Below are 13159 nucleotides of genomic sequence, written 5' to 3'. Positions count from 1 at the left end.
TGTTTTTGTTCTTGTTTGTTTGTTCCTAGAAAATCCTATATTTTCTACTAGTATAAATGTAGCCTTCTTTCAAGACCAATGTTTGGTTCTAGAAAATGTATGTACGTATAAAATTTCCAATACGTCTGAAAAACCCCGTAAATCATTTTGTTTTTAATACTCTATGTGAGTTTTATAACCATGCTATTGACTAGAAATGCCTATACACAACGTTCTTCAGGCGTTGGAATGTTCTGACGTTTGTCACCCCAAATGGTGGACTGTAGCTAACAGTCAGGGCGTGGGTTGTCAAGCCCGTATAGATCTATACACAAACACCATGCTCCCCCTCCAAGGGATTCTGGTATATAATATAGGACTTGAAATGTGTACTCGAACGTACGTGAAGTTAATGTCTCAAAAAACTTAGTATAAAAAAGATTTACATGTGAAAATGTTTGTTTGATATTGTATATGAAAGTAGCTTCTTGAAATAGTATTTCCATTTATGTAAAAGTTCGTAGTATTCTCGTAAAACTATACCTATTATAGTTTCCTAAAAGTGTGTTTTGTTTGTATAATAAACCCTTAGTGAAAATGCTCACTTGTTATGAAAAGTATAGTTTTTGTAGTGTCAAAACCGACACCCATAAACATAGTATAAGCAAAGTGTCTGATTTATATAAATACATAAATCATTTCTTATTTCAAAAGATAAAATGTTGTCGTGGTATAATTTGCATATGAAAGTTTCCCTATAATAGTTATAAATCACAAGTGATTCCTTTAATACAACACGTATAGTGAAAGTTTATATAACACACAATAATAATCAAGTGTTTTACTTGTATTCCCCCTCCCCCCCCCCCCCTTAAAAGCATATAAAAATACTCATAAAACATTTAAAAGTGTGAATTATAGGGGTATGAACTCACTTGAAAGACTGGAGGTTGCGGGATGAAAACCGGACAGAATTTCGGCTCGAGAAAGTGGATTTCCTTGGGATTCTCGGGAATCTCAGGAGCACAAACGACCTTCGGGAGTTGAGCAAAGTGATCGGGGCTTCGGGGTAGCACGGGCACAGAAAACGAGGCAAGAACGTAAGAGAAATGAGAGAAGTGGTGCCTTTTCTTCGGAACCCTCGCATCCCTTTTATAGGTGTTGGGAACTGACCTCGTACGCTGGGCGTACACGTGTATGCTGGGCGTACACGTGTACGTTGGGCATAGGCGTGCGTCATGCATGACCGAGTCCTCAACTGCCTCGGAGCTCGGATGGGACGGGGCATAGCCTTGCATAGGCGCGACGTGGACGATCCGAGGCCAAGGCCTCGCGTACGCTGGGCGTAACTCGGCCCTATCTGATGAGTCCCCTTCGGATAATACCAGGGGTTTTTTATTAAAATTTATATTTTAATTATTTAATAAACTTCAAAAATTCATATCTTCTTAATACGAACTCCGTTTTCGACGTTCTTTATATCCACACGAAGGTGAGACCATACTCTACAACTTTCGTTTAGATCCCGTCGGCAAATTTTGAAATTATTTTTATTATTTATTTTTAAAAGGTCGCGGTAAGAAAATTTCTTTAGAAATTCATAACTTCTTTATCTGAAGTCAGTTTTTGCCAGACTTTTTACCGCTGAAATACCATTGTCGAGACCTTCGATTCTCGTTTAGGTCATTCCGGCCAAAAGTCGCTCGATCTCCGATTCGAGTTTTTAGCCGTCTGTCGTTAAGACGAACTTGGAAAATTCCTAACTTTCTTATACGAAGTCGGATTTGGGCGTTCTTTTTACGTACGATCACGGTTTTATGACATCTAACATAATAGGAATTTAATTAGTGATTTTTGGATATTTTATTTTCGAAGTTAATTTTATTATAACGAACGTGGTTACAATACTTGACTTTTTAGGTCGTTTACATGTAGTTGAAATATCGGGTTGTCACAGTTGGTGGGTCAACTCAGTGAGTTAAGTCAACTCGAAGCGTTGACTTGGACCGATGACTTTGACTAAGTTTGACCTGGCTTCACTTTTGAGAGTATTGTGGTCTAAGTGTTATTTTGGGTATTGATGGTACGGGGAGCCGAAGGATCAACAGTTCAGGAGTTGCCGGTTAGCCGTCAGAAGTGTTCAACTAGTTTTCAGCAGCGCGAGGTGAGTCTCCTCATTGTGTGCATGGGTCTAAGGCACCAATGCCGGCCCATTATGTTTATGTATCGTAAGAAGACCCGAGGGTTAGCCCTAGGCACTTATTGTTTATGTTCCGGGTTACGACCCGATGTCGGGCGAGGCCCGAGGAGTATTAGAATGCTAGAGTTCTTTGTGATTCTTTCATGTGTGGGTAAGATAGGTTCCAGACTGGGGGTCCGACAACGGGGCAAACCCGAAGTATGTTAGATGATAATATGTTTCCGGACTGGGATTCCGATGTTGGTGAAATATCAAGGAAGGTTATATGTTGCATGTTAGATTATACTTGTTGTCTTTGTGATACTTGTATGTGCCTGATAGGGAGGTGAGTGTGGGCGAGGTACCGTATCTCAGCACTAGCTGAGTGTGGATGGGGTTCCATATCTCAATATTAGCATAGTAGGGGTGAGGCCCGTGATAGGAAGGGAGTGAGTATGGGTGGGGGCCCGTATCTCACTACTAGCAGGAGTATGGACGAGGTTCCACGACTCCACAATAGCAGACCAGGGTGGGGCCCAAGTTAGGCGAGGCCTTAGATCAGGAGTACAGTTAGAGTATGTTTTAAGTATGCACTAGTATGTTATTTGATTGTATGTATGTGTATAGCGAGCAAGGCCCAGAGACAGGCGGGGCCTAAGAGAGACATATTTGTATACCGAGCGGCGCTCAATGCTAGACGGGGCCTGATGCCAGGCGGGGTTCGATGCCGGGCAAGGCCCGATGCTGCGGGTGGGGGCCCAGTATGTGGTTATGTGTATGTGGTATGTGGTACTAAGCTTCGTGCTTACAGTTTTCAGGTTTCAAGTATTTCCGATAGAGGAAGGAAGAGCTCAGGATGATCACATGGCACACACCAAGAAGTTTCAACCTGGGATGGTTTACTATGATAAAAAGAACATGTTTTGAGATGATACTCTGATTTTGATATACAAACCTTTGTTTGTGGATGAGATGATTTGATACTTATGATTTTATTAATGTTTTAAAAAGAAATTTTTGGTCATGATTTTTGGGATGTTACAAGTTGGTATCAGAGCCTTGGTTTGAGGGATTCGAGCACACTCTCAGGTGTGACTGAACTCAAACTGAGGACTTGGTAAGGAAATTTTCAAAGGAAAATCGTTTTATAAAAAGAACTTTGAAAATAGAAAGGATTTTGAAAAAAGAAAAAGGAATTTGAAAAGAGAAAAAGGGTGTGGTGCATGCAATCGGTCGACGTCAAGTATGTTCTCCCAGATTACCCATACAAGTTTATGTTATGATATGATTGTGTGATCAGCATGCTAGATTTAGGGCTAAGGATTTAGGAAGGATGCCTTATATACCTGTTATATGTGTTTATTTAGTTGCATGTTAGTAATGGTTGGACAATGGTAGGATAGCATGATTAGGTTATGCCTGATTATATGAGCTTATATCACATGCTAGTGTAGATTCTTGGTATGTGAATATGATTGTTTGCTTATTATATGGTTAGATTTTCCTTTTGTCTGAATGTTTCTTGCTTTGTGCTTTGTGGGACTCTGAGTGATGGGAGTTAGCTATTAGGTGAATATGCTAAGTCACATGTGATCAGGGTTGAATAATCTTAGAGTATTGGATTTGACCCTATGTCACAGCTCTTGCTTGAGTCCTAACCATTGTAGGGATGATTCCCTTACTCGAAGGATTATCCAAGCCTCATTATATGTGATGATATTCATGTAGTGGCTAATTGGCATTACAAGGATACCTTCAGCAGCTGAGGACTGGATTGGGTCAGAGATTTCCCTAGGGTGATCCTAGGATGAGTTTAGTGCTGGGAGCAGTAGCAGTAGTGAAGGGGACTTGGTGGAGTCGAGGAAACTCTTGAGGAAAGTACGAATAGATGTGGAAGGTTGTATGAGCCCGTACTACTGAAAGCAGAGGATCCGTAATCGATTCAAGAGGGGCTGAGATAAAACTAGGGAACTTGTAGTGCGTGTGCGATCTCTTGATAGTGATCTGTATTATGATGGTTGTTATGACATATTTTCAGCATGGTGACGTTGTGTGAGAGACTAATGGGCGGATCAGGCACCGGAGAGGGACCAAGCTCGGTTCAGGGACCAGGCAGCTTGAGGAGTGGATGAGGGAGTTTGTATCATCCGAGGTTACATGCAATATTCTAGACCAGACACTTGTGATCTTTGGTACGGTCAAGGAGGGCATACTGGAGATTTTGGATGAGAGGTTGGGAGCCTTCCGCACTGAGATGATGACCATGATGGGAGCATGTACATTGACATTTCGAGAGTTCAGAGCTTGTGGAGCTCTGGATTATCATGGGACTAGGGACCTTATTGCTAGTAGCAGATGGTTAGCTGATGTCGCCAATGCCTTTCATTCTAGCCAGTGTCCCGATGGGGACAAAGTCAGACTCATCTCCTGTTTTATAAAGACAGAGCATGTGATTGGTGGGAGGAGTTTGGCCATGCTATTGGGGATGATGATGTGTTGGACGCGATGACATGGAGTGATTTCTCGGCCAGGTTCAAGGCCGAGTTTGCACCAGTGATTGAGGTACAACAGTTAGCACAGGAGTTCCTGGACTTGCGGCAGACTACAGAGACAATGGTGGAGATCACCGCCAAGTTCAGGGAAAGAGCCCTTCTGGTTCGCTGTATGTAGCGGATGAGGAGATGAAGAAGGCTCGGTACAACGAGATGTTGAGGAGTGATATCAGTAAGTTTGTGAGTCAGTCCAGCTGCAAGATGCTGGAAGATATGATCGCTCGAGCGAGAGAGAGAGAGAGAGAGAGAGAGACAGACAGACAGACAGACAGACAGAGAGAGAGAGAAGGAGATTAATCTAGAGACAGAAAAGAAGAGGAAATTGGTAAAGGTTCAGGTATCTATGGGTTCGGGCAAGAGGCCCAAGTCATCGGATTCTAGGTCGAGAGGTCATTAGGACATGGGCCATTGTGGCAAGTACGGCAAGATGCACGAGGGTGCGTGTAGGAGCGGTAGTGGTGGTGATTCAGGCTGCTTCAAGTGCAGCCGGATCGGTCATTTTAGCAGAGATTGTATTGCTACCACCACTTAGGGATCAGAACTGATATGTTTCCATTGCAGCCACAGGGGCCACAAGAAGGCCCAATGTTCGAGTTTGTTTTCAGTAGGACAGGTGATAGCACCTGCCCCTGCAACCTTGCGGATCACCGACGGCCGTCAGGGTCGAGCAGAGGTGTCTGCGGCAAGGAGCAGGGCATATTAGTTGGTTTCAGAGGAGTCGTGAGTAGCCCTAATGTGTCAGGTGTGTATCTTTCATTTCTCTATTAGTTTATGTTATGATTTATTTGTTATGGTCCTACATCGGTATTGGTAAAGGTATTTCTGAATTTGGTGGCCTTCTTGTGATAGAGTTATATGCTATCTGCATACCCTGGATTTTAGAATGATAGTTAGACGTCATCCCCTTTTAGAGCAGGTTACTCGGGATGCAATAATTGTAGCATGCTTGTGTAAGACTCAGGAGTGTCTCGCTTGTTTTTAGGGGAGGTATCATTTGGTAATAGGTCGGATAGCTTCATTTTATTTACTTCTTTTTATAGACCATTGTAGCACATTTCATTCGCAATTTTAGTTAATTTCCACGCATATTTCCCTTTTTGTTATTTAATGACCATTTCGGGTACTTTCTAGTTTCTTGAGCATTATTGCAGATTTTTTGGAAACTAGCGGAGCGGGATTTTTGGGAGGCGATTGGACTTGAAGGGAAATGGGGATTTCGAGCTAGATGGCTATGGAGGTTATTCATGGAGTGGGCTTGTCAATTTCTTAAAGGCTTGGAAGATTTAAACTTTAAATTATAAGGCACAGGAAAATTTTCAAGTGTGCGGAGATTGATGAGCGGGAGATTGCGGAAGCTTTGAGTGATTTGAAGAAGCAATTGAGCTTAAAATGAAAAAATCTTGAAGAAAAATGACCAAAAAGCTAATTGGGCCAAATCTGGGCAAATGGGGTAAGCTGTGAAAGCCCAAGATTTGAACAATGCAAAAATTTGTCACACTCATGCGGCCCACATAAGGTTTCCATGCGGCCCGCGTGGATTTCTGAAGGGGCAAATTTGTGATTTTACATTTGGCTGCTATTTGAGGAAGTTTGGGGGATTCTTTTGCAACTTTTGCACATCCGAACTTGGGAGCATTCTTTGGAGATTTTGGAGCATTTTGAAGGCTAACAACTTTGAAGAACTTCATCTTTTTGCCCTTGAATCTTGTAAAATGTTTGGTACAATCTTTACTAACTTTGTTTCTAAGAGTTTAGCCAAGCCTTGTTTCTAAGAGTTTAGCCATGCTTGGCTAAACAAAAATTGGTTGACTTTTGTTGAATCCTTTGAACTTTTGTTGAATGTTGAAGAATCCATGAACATGTTCCTAAATCTTTATGGGAATGTTTTTGTGTTTTAACATCTTATCACTACTTGTATGTTTTTATTCATGAGTTTAAATGTGTTTGTGGTGATTAGTTGGCTAATTTCTTGATTAAATAAAGGATCCTCACATTAGCAAGCAACAAATGATTTTTGTGTTGTTTTTTAAGGGTTTTGAGCATTCTAACACTCCTAAGGTGTACATGAAACCCTAGAAACCCTCGATCTATGTTTTACTAGGATACATGCAAATTTGATTTTTCCAAGGTTCTTAACTTAACTAGCATGGCATGGGGAACTTGAAACATGAAAGCTAGTAGGAGAACATACATTTCTTGTTGCTTGGATTCCTTAAGAACTTTGTGAGCCTAGCACCCCAAATGTGATGCCTCAAGTGTTTCACACAACACCACAACACTTGGAATAACTTTGAGAGAAGTACACACACTCAAAATCGGCTAGCCCTCTAGTTCTTCCCTTAGTCCTGATTTTGGTAGCCCATGGGGTCATTTTATAGTTGTGTCACAAGTAGGGATACACCATGTAAACCCTAATTGACATGGTTTTTCATTTCCTCCATGATCCATGGGTTTTAACCTCCATGGACTATCCATGGAGCACCATATGGGTTTTATCCCAATTCAATAAACCATGGATCATTAGCCCACTATATAAGAATGGATGATTTACACAATCAACCCCATATATTTAATTAGTCTCTTTTTGATCTCCAAATTAATTCATGATTAATACTAATTAAATAATATTATTAATATATTAGAACTTATAATATATTAATAATCCATAAGTGTTATTTTCTCCTTTTGTCTATACAAGTGACATGTGCCATGCAACCCAAATGGACCATGCCAACCGGGTGAAGTACATACCAGAAATAGTTATGAACTTAGACACCTAATCCAACAGTCTCCCACTTGGATAAGTCTAATAACTATAACTGCAAGTATGACTTCATGAACCGATCAACAATCGTAGCTCTTTCAAAGTCTCGCAGAACTAAGATGACGTGCCATTTAAGATTAGTGATCATATAATCCTCTGCTCTCAAGATATTAGTCAGAAAAATACATGGAACAGTGTCGTACTTATTATCCAGCAGTTTGTTTCCTGATTTCCGATTTGTTTGACATAGAACTTAATCAAACACCTCAATTTAGTTTTGACCGGGCCCGGTACATAGGTCAAAACAAAACCATCAAGGGGCCCAGATATCGCTTTTAATCCTCCAAGGACTAAAAGGATCAGATAAACTTCGACTCATATGCTTGTTCTACTACTTGTTGAATCATACACAAAGGCACGTTTTATAACATTGAGTTACCAATGCGTTTTCGTACAATCAATGTATAACCAACTCATAGTCAACAACTTATATCTCTAGGTTTGAAGACTTATATGATATTACTGTCTCACGATAACTCGAGATAAATTCCATGAAGTGATACAAGTGAGCGTGGGTTGAATCCAATACTCGAATCGCTATTCTAGGAGTACTCATGAACACTGCAGCCCATTTTTCCCAGACAAACTGCAAAACTTTAATGACAGTCTTGCCTCATTACCTACTTCCAAAGTATGATTGACTATGGATGGTTTGAATAATATGATATACCATAACATAATTATTCTAGAAGTCAAAACATGCAAAAATGAAATGGTAGTAAACGATTGACAGAATATAGAAACACTTTACTTATAAATAAACAATAACTTTTATTTATCATCAAATGTCAATTACACTTTATAAATTTCAAAAGCTATCTAATTTCTAAAACTAATATCATCCTTTAGTCCAATGAGCCTTGCATGCTGAAGATGCTTAACCCTACCCAGTCCCTTCGTGAGGGGATCTGTTAGGTTCTCATCCGATGATACCGTCTTTTACATGAGGAGTCCTTCTTCTATTCGATGTCTAATGAAATGGTATTTTCTGTTGATGTTTTTGGATCTTCTGTGATCCCTTGGTTCCTTGGCTAAGTCAACTGCACTTTCACTATCACAGAAAATCTTCATAGGCTCCTTTATAGCTGGTACTACTCCAAGGTCTCCAATGAAGTTCTTCAGCCATATTACATCCTTTGCTGCCTCGCTTGCTGCTATATACTCTGATTCACAAGTTGAATTAGCCATTGTCTCCTGCTTGGAACTTTTCCATGTAATTGCTCCTCCGTTTAAGGTAAAGACCCAGCCTGACTAAGAGTGGAAATTATCCCTATCAGTCTGGAAGCTATCATCACTATACCCTACTACTCTCAAGTCATCATGCCTACCAAGGGTAAGGACCCGGTCCTTAGTCCTCCGCAGGTACTTGAGAATGTTCTTTACCGCAGTCTAGTAAGCCTTTCCAGGGGTCCCCTGATATCTGCTGACCATGCTCAAAGCAAAGGCCACATCAGGATGAGTACAACTCATAACATACATGATCGAGCCTACATCAGAAGCATACGGTACTCGAATCATCTCATCTATCTCAGCCTCTATACTCGGGCTCTGAGTCGTACTCAATTTGGCATTACTCTGGATCGGTAACTCTCCTTTCTTGGAATCATGCATGCTGAACCTATTCAGCACCTTATCCAAGTAGGTACTCTGACTAAGTCCAATTAGTCTCTTACTCCTATCTCTCAAAATCCTTATCCCTAGGATATATGCAGCTTCTCCAAGGTCCTTCATAGCGAAACACTTCCCAAGACTTCACTTCCTGCAGAGTTGGGATGTCATTTCCTATGAGTAGTATGTCATCCGCATACAATACCAAAACCTAACTATACTCCCACTAGCCTTGACATATACACAAGATTCATCTTCGCTCCTCGAAAAGCCAAACTCTTTGACTTTCTCATCGAAACAAAGATTCCATCTGCAAGGTGCTTGTTTCAATCCATAGAAGGATTTCTCAAGCTTACACACTCTATTAGGGTACTCTGTACTAACAAAACCCTTTGGCTAACTCATGTAAACATCCTCAGCCAACCTTCTATTAAGGAAAGTGGTTTTGACATCCATTTGAAATATTTCATAATCATGAAATGCAGCAATGGCTAATATAAACCTAATAGACTTAATCTTTGCTACTGGTGAAAAGGTTTCATCATAATCAACTCCTGGAGTTTGAGAAAAGCCCTTTGCAACCAATCGCACCTTATAAGTGTGTACATTACCATCCATGTCGGTCTTCTTCTTGAAGATCCATTTGCACCTGACTGTCTTACGACCTGGTACATGTCAACCAAGTTCCAAACTTGATTGTCATACATGGATTGTATCTCGTTGTCCATAGCCTCTTTCCATTTAGCAGACTCAGGGCTTGCCATGGCTTCCATGTAGCTGTTAGGTTCATCCAGACTTACCAGTGTTCTATCACTGATAAGTGTATCACCTTGCGCAGTAATATGGAAACCATAGTAATGCTCAGGTGCATTCCTAACTCTCATGGAACGCCTGAGAGGTACAGACTCGTCAGTCGGATCAACATGAGTTTCCTCCTCAGGTTGACTGCTAGGGTTTGAGGTTCCTTCACCACTTGACTCTTGAATTTCTTCAAGGTTAATTTGTCTCCCACTGTTTCCTTGGCTTATGAACTCTCTCTCTCTCTCTCTCTCTCTCTCTCTCTCTCTAAAGACTCATCTCCTTGCTATAAAGACCACATTATCATTGGGTCTATAGAAGAGGTTACCAAAGAATTTATGTGGATAGTCGATGAAAATACACCTCTCACTTCGAGGTTCGAGCTTATCATGAGTCTCGTGCCTCACAGAAGCCTCGCAGCCCCAAATCTTGATGTGGTCCAAATTGGGGGTTTTCCCAATCCATATCTTGTGAGGTGTTTTGGCAACCTTTTTGGTAGGGACTAACAAACCATGTCCAACAAGGTTTGATTATGCCTATTAGCCACACCATTAAGCTGTGGTGTTCTGGGAGGTGTCAATTGTGAGACAATCCCACATTCTTTAAGATAGTCAAGGAACTCTGTTCTAAGATACTCACCACCTCGGTCAGATCGAAGCATCTTAATGTTCCTGCCTAGCTGATTCTCCACTTCTTGTTTAAACTCCTTGAACTTTTCAAAGGTTTCTGACTTATGCTTGATTAAGTAGACATAACCATATCTACTATAATCATCAGTAAAAGTCATATAGAAGCGGTTAGCATCCCTTGTGGCGGTTCTTAAGGGTCCACACACATCTGTGTGTATGAGGTCCAACAAACCTTCAACCCTATAGTTTGGAGTAGGAGTATTTAGGAGGGGGTATCATGGGTACTATGTATTTTACTTGCCATTTTTGTAAGCATTGCATCATCTTTTGGTAACAATCATCCAATTGCAAATCAACATCGAGTATTCAGTTAGGCCTTTTTGAATATTGATAGTTAATGACCATTTGTAACATTGTTGAGCAATTGGATGTTTAGTTCTAACTGTAACACCCCCTTTTATGTGGTCAACACTGCAAGTATTTAAAGTACGTTGCCTTTACTTGTCATTTTAGTTTAAGCAAATTGCCATAAGTTAATTATTTAAAGTACGTAGCTTTACTTGTCCTTTACCATAACTACATTATCATTGCAGTGAATCACTATAATGTAATACCAAACCACGTGGATCATAAATAGCATTGGATTACCATCAAGATACTTTTATATAAACATTACAAGCCGAAATCAACAATTAACCAACTAGTTCTTACATCAAACTACAACCCCCTTGCAAAAACTACTTTTACTGCAATGTCTTAACCCTACCAAAATACCAACATTACAACAGCTGCCTTAACATTAAAATACAATGCCAATATAAGAATTACACCAATAATCATCATCATCACCAAAACAAACTTCAGCAACAGGTTGGCAACAATTTCATTATATCGTTCCCTTTCATTATCATTAAAATCCAACTCCTCTATGTCAAGCCACTTGAAACGTTTACATCCTTTTTGGTACCCTACCAATGTGATCTTCATTTAGGGGCTGTTTGGTAGCCTCTTAATTGACAAATTAAGAGGCAAACTCTTAATTTTTCAGATTAAGAGTGTTTGGTAGCATAGGAACAAAAGCCTCTTAATTTTGTAAGAGCCTCTTAAAGTTTCAGACTTGGGCTTGTATCTGAAAAATAAAAAGCACGCGTCCTTCCCTCTTTTACCCTCATCCTTGCTGATATGCCCGCCTCCAAGACAATACCCCCCTTCAGATCGTATCTTCCGTCTCATCCTACCTCTGACCATGTTGAGCGCCAATCACCTCCTCCGTCGCCGACCTCCCTGAAATCGACTCCCACCAGAAGCTTCGTCGCCTCCGCCAGCTTCCGCTAGCACCGCAACAACGACGACCTCATGTTGCCGGTAAGTTTTTTTTCCTGACTTGTTCTTCTTTTTTCCCCTGAAAACCGATTCTTAAAATACATGGATTTTTTCTTCTTTTTTTTACCCTAGAACTCGATTATCAATCCTCAATTTTGATTTCCTTTTTATATCATGCCCAATCCTGATGTTATGATGCTTGATAAATTTGATGCTATGAAATCTGCAATCTTATATGGAATATGATGTTATTACCTGTTCGATGAGTTCTTTATCAACATTACCCAATGTTTTTTTCTATTCAAATGTTGTTGCTTTTTAAAGTTTTGTTATTTTCATCATTCATATGTTTATTGTAGGAATATACAAGTGATATGAATCATATGACAATATACATTACAACAGCTGGTTTCCTTAAGATGATCATATCAACCTGATTATAGGTATATATAGGTGATATGAGTCATATGACAGACCAAAACAACTCCTTCAAAAGAACATGCCTTTGGAAAGCTAAACGAAAGCTTATATAATGCACAAGACTTTTGTGAGGTGAAACAACTAGTGTATTAAAGACTATAGGCATAGATTTTTGTTGATTTCTTTATTGTAGAATCATACTTTCATCTCTTCCTATTAGAACATTGTATTTTGAAAATTTTGTTTAGTTAAAGCAATGTTGTCCAAAAACAATGCAATTTTGATTGCTATTATTGGATAGATTTGTCAATTATTTATGTTTGATTTTGATTTTTGTTTAATTTTAATTTATGTTTGATGTTGATTTATGTTTGATTTTGATTTTGTATGGTGTTTAAATATATTTTTTATGATTATTCAAGAAGTTGTTTGGTTATTTTATAAACATAAACATTGAATTTGGCAAAAAATAATACAAAAGGGTAAAATTGTCATTTTTATAATTTAGCATATCAATTCAGAGGTTCCAACCAAACAGCATTTTACAATTCATATCTTAAAAATTCAGACCCTCTTAGAAATTCAAATCTCTTAAAAATTCAAATCTTAAAAATTCAGATCCTACCAAACAGCCCCTTAATAACTCTGGAAATATAACAAAACAGAAATACAAAATCTATTAACTTTACATTATAATTAGGGCATGCTTTGAACTTTCTTCCTGTGTTTTTATCTGCTCTTGGCATTGAGTATTGCATTTGATCACCACAATCACACTTGGTGTCATACCAAGATTTGTCGATGGAATATTGTTGATAGAAGATTGTTGAAGACGAAGTCATAGGGA

At 39.6% G+C, this 13159-nt stretch overlaps 1 long non-coding RNA gene across 1 annotated transcript; it reads left to right on the top strand.

Moving 5' to 3' along the window:
- Window positions 1-11638: 11638 nt before the first annotated feature.
- Window positions 11639-12625, top strand: LOC145001836 (uncharacterized). The gene is made up of 2 exons (XR_013661725.1): window positions 11639-11934; window positions 12252-12625. It is a non-coding gene; the product is annotated as an uncharacterized LOC145001836 (long non-coding RNA).
- Window positions 12626-13159: the final 534 nt, after the last annotated feature.

The sequence above is a fragment of the Lactuca saligna genome, chromosome 6 (assembly GCF_052625555.1).
Source record: "Lactuca saligna cultivar CGN05327 chromosome 6, ASM5262555v1, whole genome shotgun sequence".
NCBI classification, from domain to species: Eukaryota; Viridiplantae; Streptophyta; class Magnoliopsida; order Asterales; family Asteraceae; genus Lactuca; species Lactuca saligna.
Note: the sequence above shows the minus strand (reverse complement) of the source record. Positions and strands in the feature narration are given on the sequence as shown.